Source organism: Coffea eugenioides, chromosome 11 (genome assembly GCF_003713205.1).
Source record: "Coffea eugenioides isolate CCC68of chromosome 11, Ceug_1.0, whole genome shotgun sequence".
Lineage (NCBI taxonomy): Eukaryota > Viridiplantae > Streptophyta > Magnoliopsida > Gentianales > Rubiaceae > Coffea > Coffea eugenioides.
Window position 1 is genome coordinate 10,119,009 of NC_040045.1, and position 13,078 is coordinate 10,132,086.

Below are 13,078 nucleotides of genomic sequence, written 5' to 3' on the forward strand. Positions count from 1 at the left end.
GAAATTAGCAATATTACCTAATTGACCTTGCATATCCCTAATCACGATCATCATATTGTTCATGTTCATTTTAACATAATCAAATCTTTCTTTTGTTTCATGAACATGTTTTTCAAATTAGCCTCTAAAGTTGCAAAACGTGACTCAAGTGACCTTGTTGAAAAATCAAGTGGATTGATAGATTTTTGTAAAGTTGATTGGTCTCTCCACCCTAAATTAGGATGATTCTTCCAATCGGGGTTATAAGTGTTTGTAAAATTATTATTTTGATGTGGTCTATTGTAGTTGTTGACATTATGAACTTGCTCCACATGAAAACAATTAGCACTATCATGATTACCACCACATGTTGAACAATAAGCAACGCTTACATGAGAATTTGAACCACTTCCCCCTTGTTCACTTAGCAACCTCTCAACGTTATCTATATGAGAATTAAACATATTTTCTAATTTAACACTTAAAAAGTTGAGAGTGTCAACTTCATACATGCCAACCGTTCTTCTTGAGTTATCTCTTTTATTTGTTCATTGATAGTTGTTAGAAACTATTTTCTCTATGAAAACTTGAGTATCGTTGGTTAATTTTTTCATTAAAACTCCACCAACAGAGGCATCTATGTTGATTTCGGTTGGATAGTTAAATCCATTATAGAAAATTTGAACAACCAACAAATTGAGGAGACCATGGTGGGGATATCTTTTTTGAAGATCTTTGAATCTCTCCAAAGTTTCATATAACGACTCGCCTTCATATTGAGTAAAACTTGTAATGTCCATACTAAATTTAGCCATTTTTCCAAGAAAAAAATATTTATTCAAAAATACTTTTGTCAACTCACCTCAAGAAGTGAAATTATTAGGTGAATAAGAATTTAGCTATACCTTCGCTTTATCACAAAGTAAAAAAAAAAAAAAACTTTAAGTTAATTGCATCATCACTTACTCAATTTATTTTGATTGTACCACATAAATTCATGAAATTGGCTAAATGAGTATTAGGATCCTCTGTCGCATTTCCTCCAAATTGACGTTGTTGAACCATTTAGATGAGTGAGAACTTGATTTCAAAGTTGTTTCCGTTAATTGCCGGCCTTTCAATGCTAGTTTGTGCTCCCGATTCATTTAGCAAGGTATAATCCCTCAAAGGTCTTGGCTTTTGCTCCTCCATTTTGACAGAAATTTTACCTATGCTTTCCACTTCAATTTGCTCTTGTTGAGCGCATCTTCTTCCTCTTCTCGCGGTGTTTAATTCTTGAAATTGTGCTTTTGGTGAAGAATTTAGTACCTACAAATAATCAAAATTACAGCTAAAAGATAGAAACTATAAAATTAGTAAAATAAAAAGAAAGTAACAAAATCTAAATTAATAAATCTTGTTTTAATTCTAGTGTTGCACCTAAATCCCCAACAACGGTACTAAAAACTTGATAGGGTATTTTACTATACTACAAATTTTAAAACCTTGTTACTCTATTTTCGCAAGTGCATGGTTTGTTTATTGAGTGTAGAGATAATAGGTGTCGATCCCACAGGGATTTAGAATTTGGCAATCACTTTAGTTTAATCATTTGTTTTATTATCTAGACAATCAAAATTTAAGGAGGTAAAACAAGGAAAGTTAATTAGACGGTAAAACCAGTCATAGAAGATATTAGTTTAGGCGGTACGACCGCCCATAAAAGTTAAAAGTTAGTTAGGTGATACAACTGGCCATCTAGCAAAAGCAATAAATATAAACCTAGCCATCAGGTGGTAAAACCAACCACTTAGGCGGTATGGTGCAAGAAGTTAAGGTAATTATGCTTATACTTCCATGAATTGTCAAGAAATAATTTCCAAATGTATGTCCTTACTTTAGACAATGAACACTTAAGAGAAACAGTCTTGGCTAATTTCTCTAGAAATTGCTCTTGCCAATTCTTTTAAGTTCTTGAATCATCTTTAACCTATATTCATAGAGAAAAAGGTAAGAAATAAGTTCAATAAGTTCAATAAAGTTATTGTATGAATCCAACCAACCATTATTCATTACTCTCGTGAGAATAAGGTTAATGTTTAAGAACTCATATCTATTGAAGGCAATTTTTATTGCTCAACAATTATCAAATCATTCATAATTGATAGCCAAACAACTATAAAATATAAGCACAAGTTCTCAGACTAACAAATCATGAAAAAGCATAATCATCCCCTAAAAAGTCATCAGCGATATATTATTTTTAGTGACGACAGTCAAGTTGCAGTTTTATTGACAATTTTGTATGTTGTCAGAAATACTTGGACAGAAGTCATCACTAAAAATAGTAGGTCGTTGTCAGTTATATTCCCAAATTAATGACAACATTTTTCGTCACTATTAAGTTTTGAGTCAGTGACGAAATTTTATTGTCAGAGGAGTTTCTCTTGTCACCTTCTTGTTCTGTGACAACTTCATTTTGTCAATAAAGATCTTTGATTTTGTCAACCACAAATAAATACAATTTTGGAGCTAGAATTACTCACATAAAATAAATAGAAATACTAAATCTAGACACTTAAACAAGCAAAACCAATTACAACATTAGAAATTACATGGCAAAATATCATTTTCAGTACACAAATGTCAAATTCAAAGTTTACATCACCATCCAAATGTTCTGATAAGCTGCATTTGTCCCAAATGTGGCATCTATTCAGTCCAAAAAACAAGAAAAGTCCTAAAGTGAAGCACGGCAAGAGCAAAAGCCACTTTCCTCTCCATTGTCATCCAATCAAAGTCATATACTTTAAAGTTCATCAGCCCAGTCATAATTGATGATCACCCAGAAATAGTGATTCAATGGACAATTCTGCAATAAATTAGCAAAACAAGTAGGATATAAGCAGATGAGCAAAATAGTAAAGAAAATGCAAACTTAGACTCAAAGAAAGGAGTACATTAACAACCCAATATAGCTAAGAATTTAACAAGAAGCCCCGATAGAAAAGTCCAACAATCATAAGCCACTTTGGTTATGATCCACGTGAAGGAAATGTAGCTATAGCAAGATATCATGGACCTCAATAACTCTTAAAAATCCCAGAATTTCATTGTCTAAACTCATAAACATAACACTCGGCTCAATCAAATCCTTTTCATACCATCTCAGTAACTAATCACTTACCATTGATAAATATAAAATCTTTTATGTGCTTCATATCCAGATCTCTCAGACTAATTATATATGATGACTCAATGTGAGCAGAAACTACACCTCCCACACTAGAAGCATTATCCTTATTGACTAAACCAAAGATGGCCAAACATCAAAAATTCCAAAACTGAATTTAGAGAATAAAAGACAATCAAAAAAACCTTCAAGCTTAATTGCATATGACACATATTACATCTAGCGCCTTCAAAAAATAGAAAGGCCTACTGAGAAAATCCTAATACATAAACCAGATCCCAAAACCTTATTCTGAGCTCATTTTTTTGACTTACAGCTAATCTATGTTGGATAAACATGAATTTTGCAGTCAAGGAGAAACAATGTGAAGATGCATGAGCCAAAATAGAGCCAATTACCACATAATATATCCATGCAACTCTTGAAACATCACAATGTTATCACTTTGCAAAGTTCCCAAGCAGATCCTATATTGAAACCCAAAATCTCCTCTATGTGGAGGGCAAATGGAAGCAGTAGACTTGGAGAAATTATTCCCATGTTATCCTAGAACATAAGGTGACAAATTTATTTCTCTAGCAATAGTAAGCTAACATTCTGCAAGATACAGACAAGTTTTCCATTTTCTGTAACTTTTACCTAGTATTCCCATGCATACCTATGTTTTTTACAATGAAAATTCGAAACATAACAAACTTTACAAGAAGTAGACTTTACTCTAACCTTTGACATTATTTCAGTTTCATGCAGTAATTAACCAACTCCTATATCATTTTATGAAGTTACTTCTTCATGTTGTCGGGATACAACGTCTTAGACAGTTTGCCTACAAAATCATTCTAAAGGTCACCAACCAAAAGAACAGTTTGCCTACAAAATCATTCTAAATATTTGGGGTCTAGGTAGTTCTTAATTGACATCCAGCTCTTATCCATATTTTTTGCTGCCATTTATCCTAACAAAAAGAATACAACCATAATATTATTTTGAAGACAGAAGTTCTATCTATGCAAAATTAAACTGCCCAAACAACAGCCATGGAAATCCAATAAAGTAAAAACACATTTTCACCAAAGTCAAGCATTTCAGTAACAAATCTCCCATAACAACAATGAAAATCAAAAAATAAAAAGACATTTCACCAAAGTCACGCATGTCATCTACAAATCTCCCATACATAAAAGCACATAAGTGTACAAGCACTTATAAGTCCTATAATGGCAGCATACTCACAAATAAAGTACAAAAATAACACATATTTACCAGTAAGAAAAAGTGCAGCTTGAGCTTAGAATGATACTAAGATCCTGCAGTGAATCCCAAGCTTATGTGAAAGTGTTTTGAATGCTGCAAATAGTGAGATATGAGTATTTGGAGGAGAAAATACATAGTACATGCACTCTAAGTCAGTAATAAATGAGAAAAAGTATAATCCTTGTAAAAATATAAAGAATTCTTACCAAAATTTAAAACAAAAAACCAAACACAAAGGAAAAAAAAATATGAAATAACTCTGAACTAACATAGACATAATCATAAGTGCCACTTTTAGATTGTGCAAGTCTGTACATTGAGGTGTCACGAGGAATAGAAGAATCATAATGTATTAACCTATCGATTTTAATCAATCTTGACTGGATATGACCTGTGTTCTAAACATCTATTCTTTCTGATCTTTGCTACAGTAGCGTACACAATTAAGAATTTGTGACTACTAATCCAATCCTAGCTACTAGTTTGTGGGAAAATTCTATCTCTCCATAGCTACACAACTTCATATGAAAGGAGGAACTTTTTTACTAACCTGATTTGTGGGAACTGAACTTATAAAGCACTCCTCATCTTTGAAGCTCTTTGGCTTCTTCCTTTTTCAGCCAGAAACTGCCATAACATTGCAGAACGTTAATAAGTATGTATCCAAAGCTTTTAATGAAATGTCACAGAAGACTAAACAATTAAACATTCATCATGAAATTCAATTTCAAAAAGTCAATGAAATCATTTAGTGATTTGGTTTCCAAAATACTCATGTTTCAAACTGTTCATGAACTGTTAAAGTTGTATGACAGCTGTTGTATCATATCACGTACCTGTTCTGTCTCATTGGACCTGTTCATTGTGTCAACATTATCAACCCTAAGTTTGCTAGTATAGATTCAGGTCAAACATGGTCCTATTGGAATAATACACTAGCATGATTTGCACGATTTTACCTTAACTGTTTAAAGCAAAATTACATAACCTGTTTGACTATAATAAATCTAGCAATAAACTTAGAATGATATGAAATTAGTGTAACTCTAAGACATTAAATAAACTACAAAAGCAATGCATTGGCAATTTCCAAACTGCAGAGTCAACATGCTAATTTTTTTAATTTTAAAAGTCTCACCAAAATATGAAAAGGTCATTATATAAAACTTGAATAAACTTCTTAAAAATCACAAATCTTCATAAAATTGGAGCAATTTTTTTCTTTAATACTCATATCAAACAGTATGACCAGTATTGCTTCTAATTAAGCAGCCAAATGTAGTCTACACAGTTCACCATATTGCCAGGAATCTTTCAATGCGGCAGCCAGAATGTCCAAGAGACATTTTTAAAACAAAAGTTAAAAAATTATCACCATGAGAAACATAGTTATTTTGCCAGTCTATAATGACAACTAATATCTTATGTCCCAGAAGCCAGAGAAAAGAAAAAAGATACAGCATTTCTGTTCTTGAAAGATGAAACTACACTAACATAGTTAATGATTCAATATTTTGAAAAGTAAAGTAAGAAAGTCCACAACTCTTTGAGGATTCACATATAGGATACATTCAACTTTTCGAGGATTCACATATAGGATGCATTCAACCATATTTTTGAACTGCTAAACCTGGCTTAGTCCAGTGTTTCAAGCTAAAATGTAGAAAATCAAGCAACTTCAGTTTTTGAATCACTCAAATGCACCAAATCAAACTGGATTCAGTAGATTAGCCAGTGTCTATCCGAATTGATACATCCACTACAATGGGAACTGGCCACCTTAATTTACATGTAAAAACCCAAAGCATACTCAAGAAAGCCTAGAATACTTTTCAAATTCTGATGACTAGTTTATTATCCCTACCAAACTAAATCCGGTTTGTAGAACTCTAAAATTTGGGAAATCAACAAATTATTCATGTAAACAACCATATAAAAGTGATTGCACCCTAAATCAAAAGATTCAGAAAGAATTTTGACACAAATTTCCAGAAAATAATAAACGCGAGAGTAGGGCAAAATATTTGTAAAACAAGTTTGGAAGAAATAGGGGGGGGGGGGGGGGAGAGAGAGAGAGAGAGAGAGAGAAGAACCAACCTTTTCTTGCGATCGAAGAGTTGGAGGAGCTATTGGGCGGCCGTGGTGTGAGTCCGAGAAAGGGGAAGAGAGCTGAGAGTGAGCTGCCCGTGATGGATTTTTTCAGGTAGCTAGAGAGAATTCAGAGAGTGAGCTGGCTGTGGTGTTTTGTTTCAGGTAGCTAGAGAGAGTTGAGACATGAGAGGGTGAGAGGCAAATTTTGGCTTTTGTCCGCCAGAGACAAAGCCAAATGTTTGGAATTGTCCGCCACTTCCATTTTCTTTGTTTTGAACAAAAATTTCTTTTGCTTTGTCCGCCACTTCTACACAAAAAATTTATGAAACTTTTTTATTATTTTAATTTTGTTTCAAGTATAGATTTTACTCATACAATATTATTCATTATTTTTTTGACAAAAAAATAAATATTTTCTTTTTATAATGCCAATACAATTTTACTAAAATATATTAAAAAAACAAAAAAAACTTCATTTTATAATGATAACAGTAAATTATCACTGATAAACATTATTGACAATCTAGAAAAGTCGCCACAGAATACTACTACCAACAGTGATGACTTTCAGCACATTGTCACTATTGTATTCTCCCGCGTTCCAAGAGTTTGTTAGCGAAAATATACTTGTGATGACATATTGAAGTCGTCACTGACTAGTTGGCTCAGTTAGGCAATTGTGATGAGGTGGGATGTCATCAGTAAAGTATCACCTTCTTTGATGACTTTCTGTCGTCACTGAAGACCTATTTTCTTGTCGTGGGTGCTAAAGATGCTCTAAAAGATGCTACAAGTGAATGTGATGATACAAAGGGTATTTATAAATATTTTTAGATGAGAAAATATGCTCATAATGTGGTCATAAAGTTATTTTTCACTTTTCCAACTCATATTTAGCTGATTCCAACGGGAGTTTTATTAGAAAAAATGGTCCAAAATACAGTGTGAAATACATGCAAGTTGCAGCTTTATCTTAGGGATCCGCGAGGTGCACCTACAGGAATTAGCCACATGTTAAACACCAAAACATTCTTATTTAACTTGTTTTTTATCTTTTCTCTATGAACATAGATGAAAGATGGTTCAAAGAGTTAAAGGAATTGACGAAAACAATTTCTAGAGGATTGATCTTAAATGTCCATTGGTGAAAGTAAAGACATACATTTGGAAGTTATTCCTTGACAATTCATGGAAGCATAAGCATAATTGCCTTAACTAACTTCTAATCTTAACATAATAATTGATTCTAATTCCTAGGATCCTCTCATTTGATTTTTAAGAAATTCTAATCTAACTTGTCTTTACTTTTATTTACTTTCTTGCATGTTACTGCTTAGATAGTTGGTTTTACCACCTAATGACTAGTTTTATATTTGTTGCTTTTGCTATATGGCCGATTGTACCGCCTAACTAACTTCTAACTTTCATGGTTCGTTGTACCGCCTAAACTAACATCTTCCACGGTTGGTTTTACCGCCTAATTAATTTTCTTTGTTTTTACTTAAACTTTGATTGTCTAGATAATAAAACAAATGATTAAACTAAAGTGATTGCCAAATTCTAAGTTCTTGTGGGATCGATACCTATTATCCCTATACTCAATAAACAAATCATGCACTTGTGGAAACAGGGTAATAAGGTTTTAAAATTTATAATATAGTAAAATACCCTATCACATCAGTAGAAAGACATTTAAGCGTTTTAAAAACATTAAACTCCTGTTATCTTCACCTACCCTTAGTGTAAGTTTTCCTTCAAAACATCAATAATAGCCCTTCCGGAGATTTTTCTTTTGGCAAAACCCCATACACTGGGGTGGGCAGCCAGCCCTGTTATTTTATTGATGAAAAAATATTAGGTACTGAAGGGGGGGGGGGGGGGGGGGGGCTTCTTCACCTAAAATTATATGCTTGCTAATATCTTCTTCCATTTCAAGAACCGGAAAATTAGTAGGACAATAAAATTTGCTGATTTGAATGAGCATATCTTCTTCCACTCCCACCAAATATCTCGCCAATGTTCTGCAAGTTGTAGCACCACCATCGCAGGAGCAAGCTCGGTAAATCTTGATTTCCTAAAAATGATAAAGGCATCAAATTAATACTAGACCCAACGTCACATGAGCACCTATCAACAAAAATATTTTCAAAAGAACATAGTGCTATAAAATTCCATGAATCTCTTAATTTTATAGGAAGACGATTTTGTAGCATGGCAACACATTCCTCGATCAGGGAAACTATAGCAAATTCCTCTAACTTTTGCTTATTAGACACAGTTTCATTTAGGAATTTGGCATAAGTCGGCATATTTGCAAGGGCCTTGGCAAATGGGACATTCACTTGAAGCATTTTAAGCATCTCTATAAACTTTTAGTAATGACCCTCATCTGGCTTGTATTTCAACCTTTGAGGATATTGAGTGGATGGCACATATGCTTTAATCTCGAGCGCCTTGACAGGGTGATCTTCCTTATAAACTTCCTTGTCTGACTTTTACATTTTGCTCCTAGTTTTTTCACTTTTCTCCTCATTCTCAATTTCATCTTGCTTCATAGGTCTCTCTTTAGGTTTATATACGGGATCCTCAAACATTTTCCTTAAACGATGTGTTATGTCATGGAGCAGAAGTTAGCTAAGAGAAGCTGAAAACGTGAAATAAAGTACCACGCCTTTAGCAAGTATCTACAAGTAAGCTGCAAACGTGGAATACTGGCATCACGCCTTTATGAAGTAAAGAAGACCTGCAAAATAAAAAAGATTGCAGGTGAAGGCGTGAGAATCAGAATCACGCCTTTCCTGGGAACAAGCTCAAGCAACATGAGCTTCTAAGCAAGTGGCTCTACAACAGATTCTGTTAACTCCTAACATGGCTGAGCAGGATTGAGAAGCGACAAAGGAGCTGGTTGTTAGCTAACTCTATAAAGAAAGGATCCGTAAGTAAAAGGATAGGAATTTTGTTAGTCATTGTAAGGGAACATTCCCTGAGCCCCTTTTCTTCTGTTTTCCTTCATTCTGTCATTTTCTTCTCTTTTCCCGCCCAATCTGTAATCTCCTCATTCAATCAATATCAATACAATTTCGTTTAGTTATTCGTCAATTCATTATAGATTTTTCTGCTATTAATCTTCTGCTTGAATTAGTCTTATCAATCCATTTCCATTGGAAGCAGCTCTGTTGCCTAGTTCCTGTTTGATACCATCACATGTTACTACCGTAGTAGCTTCTATTGAGTTCACTTCTGTGTTACTGGCAATCTCCCCTATTACCTTTCAATCAATGCTTTAGCCAATTGACCTACTTGCCTCTCATGGTTCTGGACAGATACATATGAGACTGAGCCAAATAGTCAGTCTGGTCCATCCATTGATCTATCTTTTGCATGTATTGCAACATCATTGTCTCCTTAACATTTGGCTTCTTCTCTTGAATAGGCTAGGGAGGATACTATGGCCTCTACTATTGATTTTGGAACCTGGGCAGTCCCATTGGTCTTCCTTGCTTTTTCCATGAAAAATTAGGGTGCTTTCTTCACTCGGCATTGTAAGTGTTTGAGATAGTGTCATTTCTTTGTTTTAACTTTTGCCCACCATATGCTCCAACAAAATTCACATGTTCCATCATGAAGGCAATGTATCAGTTATAGAAACTAGCAACACTATGCCTATACATATGACAATAAGAACACAGCTCTTGAGGTTGAGTGTCATAATTTAAGTGCTTCCGCATCTAACGACTCAATCCAACAATTGGTGAGTGCAAATCTTTTGTAGCACACAGTTTGTGAACTCTCACTCTTTTGCTTAGGATGGCTTTTTGCTAATAGTTGCTAGATAACAACTAATAAAACCAACCAACTCCTCTGGGGTCTTATCCTCAATATAACCTCCAGCTGTAATATTCACCATATTTTGGATTTTTAGTGTCAATCCATCATGGAAAAATTATTGTAATGCTAGAGAATATTGGTGGTGAGGACACTGGGTGAGAAATGACTTGAACTGTTCCTAAACTTCATGAATCAGCTCGCTTTCCATTTGTAAGAATGTGCAGAATTTATTCCTCAAGTTGATTGTCACACCTAAATTTGCCACATTAAAAACATAACACACCACGAAAATTCAAAAAGTAAACTTCCTAAATCCCACAAGGCATCTTGCTTTTAATACAAGTAACATACAAAAAGTTGCATAAAATTTAAACTTCTCAAAATCGCATCACGACTTCACAAATCAAAGCCTAAGAGGAAACCCAACAATAAAATTATTGTATCTCCAAACCCTAGTAATATAGTCTATTTTTGTGGCCTTAACTACTTATTACAAGAACTACTAACTAAATCAATTTTTTCAACTAAAGTTCTTCATTTTATCTATTGATCACTCATTTCCATCTTCATCACCTTCAACATATACTAGCTCATATTCATCAAGGTCATCTGCAAAAATGTTAGAAAAATGGGTTCAGCACAGAAATGCTTAGCAAGTAGCTCCGCCTATTCTTGTCCGTTCACCAGTGTTTTCAGAACCGGACCGGACCGGCCGGTTCGACCGGTTGGACCGCGAACCGGCCATGTTACCGGTCCGGTCTAATGCTAAAGCCGGAAGTTCATGGAGAACCGTTGAAACCCGAACGAACCGGACGAACGTGTGAACCGTTAAGAACCGTGAACCGGCGGTTTTTTAAATTCTTCAACAAAATATCAAGAATGGTGTAGCCATGATTCGAACCTGAGTCTCCAAGTTTGCATATGACAATCTTACCGCTAGACTGTAGTTAAGTTTGTTGAGAATTCTACTTGACTAAAAAATATATTAAAACATCAAGTTCTTCTCTTATTTTTTTTTTCAATTTTTTCTTTTTAACCATTTTTAACCCAAATATCCACAACAAGATTTTCTCAAGTCTTCACTATTATTATCAGGTTATTATCTTTAGCAGATTGTAAACAAGTTGAAAATTTCAACTTTTCTTGTTTTCCAACATCTTGGTAAGTTTAATTTTTTTCTTTTCAAGGCTTTTTTTTCTATATTATTATCTTTAGTTGATTTTTTTGCATTTTCTTCTTTTTCCCCTCAATTTTCATATGTTTCCCTCATTTTTTGTTTTATTTTTATTTGATTAATTAAGGATGAAATTTTTGCAAAAGTAGTGCACATCCATGTAGGAATTGGGTAGGAATTACAAATAATAACATTGGGCTGGTAAAAAATATGGTAGTTGGCACATAATCGAAGCTATTGATAATTGAATTTAAAATAATTAATGGTATAGGATCATTGAATTTAATATAACATGTTAATTAGTAATGTTTAGTAGCAATTAATTTTTTATGTGTTTAACTGTATATTTGTTTTTCAAAAATTTTTAGTTTTTTTTAGTTTGAGCAATTAGATTTATATTTTTATAATAAAATTTTAACTTTTTCAGCTTAAGTTGATGAAATTGTGAAGGTGGTGTGGTTGCTTATCATGCCACTGATAAAAGTTTGCTATTCAAATGGTTTGTCTTAACTTGAACTCTTTTATGGATTTTTTTAAGGGTTGTAAAAGAATTTCAATATTTAATTTATTTATTTTTTGTGTTTTTATTTGTGATAATTGGTGAACATTTGGATTGTATCTATTTTTGTTTATAATGAATTTATGAAAACTTGTGGTGAATTATGATATTTTAATTATATTTATCATTCCATGTTTTATGTATAACTTTTAGGAAATTTATTATTATCATAACTTAAATTAAGTTATGTTAGTAAAGTTCAAGTGTAGAATGAAACCTGCTTAGTACTTAACATTTAAAAAAAAAAAAAAAAAAAACAGTGAACCTTTGAACCGGCCGGTTGGACCGGTCGGACCGGTCAGACCGCGAACCGGCAACCTCTCCGGTTCACTGACCGGTCCGAGTTTAAAAACATTGCCGTTCACATGTGTTGCATATAAATAAATTGTCAAAAAATATCAGCATAAATTTTACAAATACACTTCATGGTACATTTAGAAATATCATTTACGGCCATGAACTACTTGAACATACTTTCTTTCATTCACTTATGGAACACACACATAATATTTCATGTGTAGATTTATATTGCTTAAATAGAGGATCATGGTTTCATCGATCTCCATTCACATAGCCTAATGTTTAATCCCAACTAGGAAGAGGTCTAACGAATCTGGTCTAGTGTTTAACCCCCACTAGACAAGGGTCTAATGGATATGTCCTAGTGATTAACCCCCACTAGACAAGGGTCTAATAGATATGTCCTAATCCTATCGAGTTTAGTCATGATCATAATTGAACAACTTGAATTATACAACATAGCATAAACATACTTGTACTTGCAAAATACTTCAACATACCACATGTAATCCGGATTTTCATATATAACAAAAATATCATTTTACTTCATGTAAATCGCATTTCCCAAAACACAAGAATAGGGAGAGTGACTTACCTCAACTTCACCAAAAATTACCTTTCTTGCGTTGTTTAACCTTAACCTAACAATCACAGTTAAACATAGTTTCATCAATTGCAAACCCGCCTAACACAACATAATCTATTATTGTAACCTAATAAC

General features: G+C 33.5%; 1 long non-coding RNA gene and 1 other non-coding gene across 2 annotated transcripts; one reads left to right on the top strand and one right to left on the bottom strand.

Annotated features, from left to right (window-relative positions):
- The first annotated feature begins 681 nt into the window (after positions 1-681).
- LOC113754670 lies at positions 682-788 on the top strand. The gene has a single exon (XR_003465347.1). It is a non-coding gene; the product is annotated as a small nucleolar RNA R71 (small nucleolar RNA).
- A 1,722-nt stretch (positions 789-2,510) lies between these two features.
- LOC113753481 lies at positions 2,511-6,709 on the bottom strand. Its single transcript, XR_003465044.1, has 4 exons — positions 6,503-6,709; positions 4,956-5,032; positions 4,415-4,498; positions 2,511-2,830 (listed from the first exon to the last, which is right to left on the bottom strand). It is a non-coding gene; the product is annotated as an uncharacterized LOC113753481 (long non-coding RNA).
- Between the last annotated feature and the right edge of the window lie 6,369 nt (positions 6,710-13,078).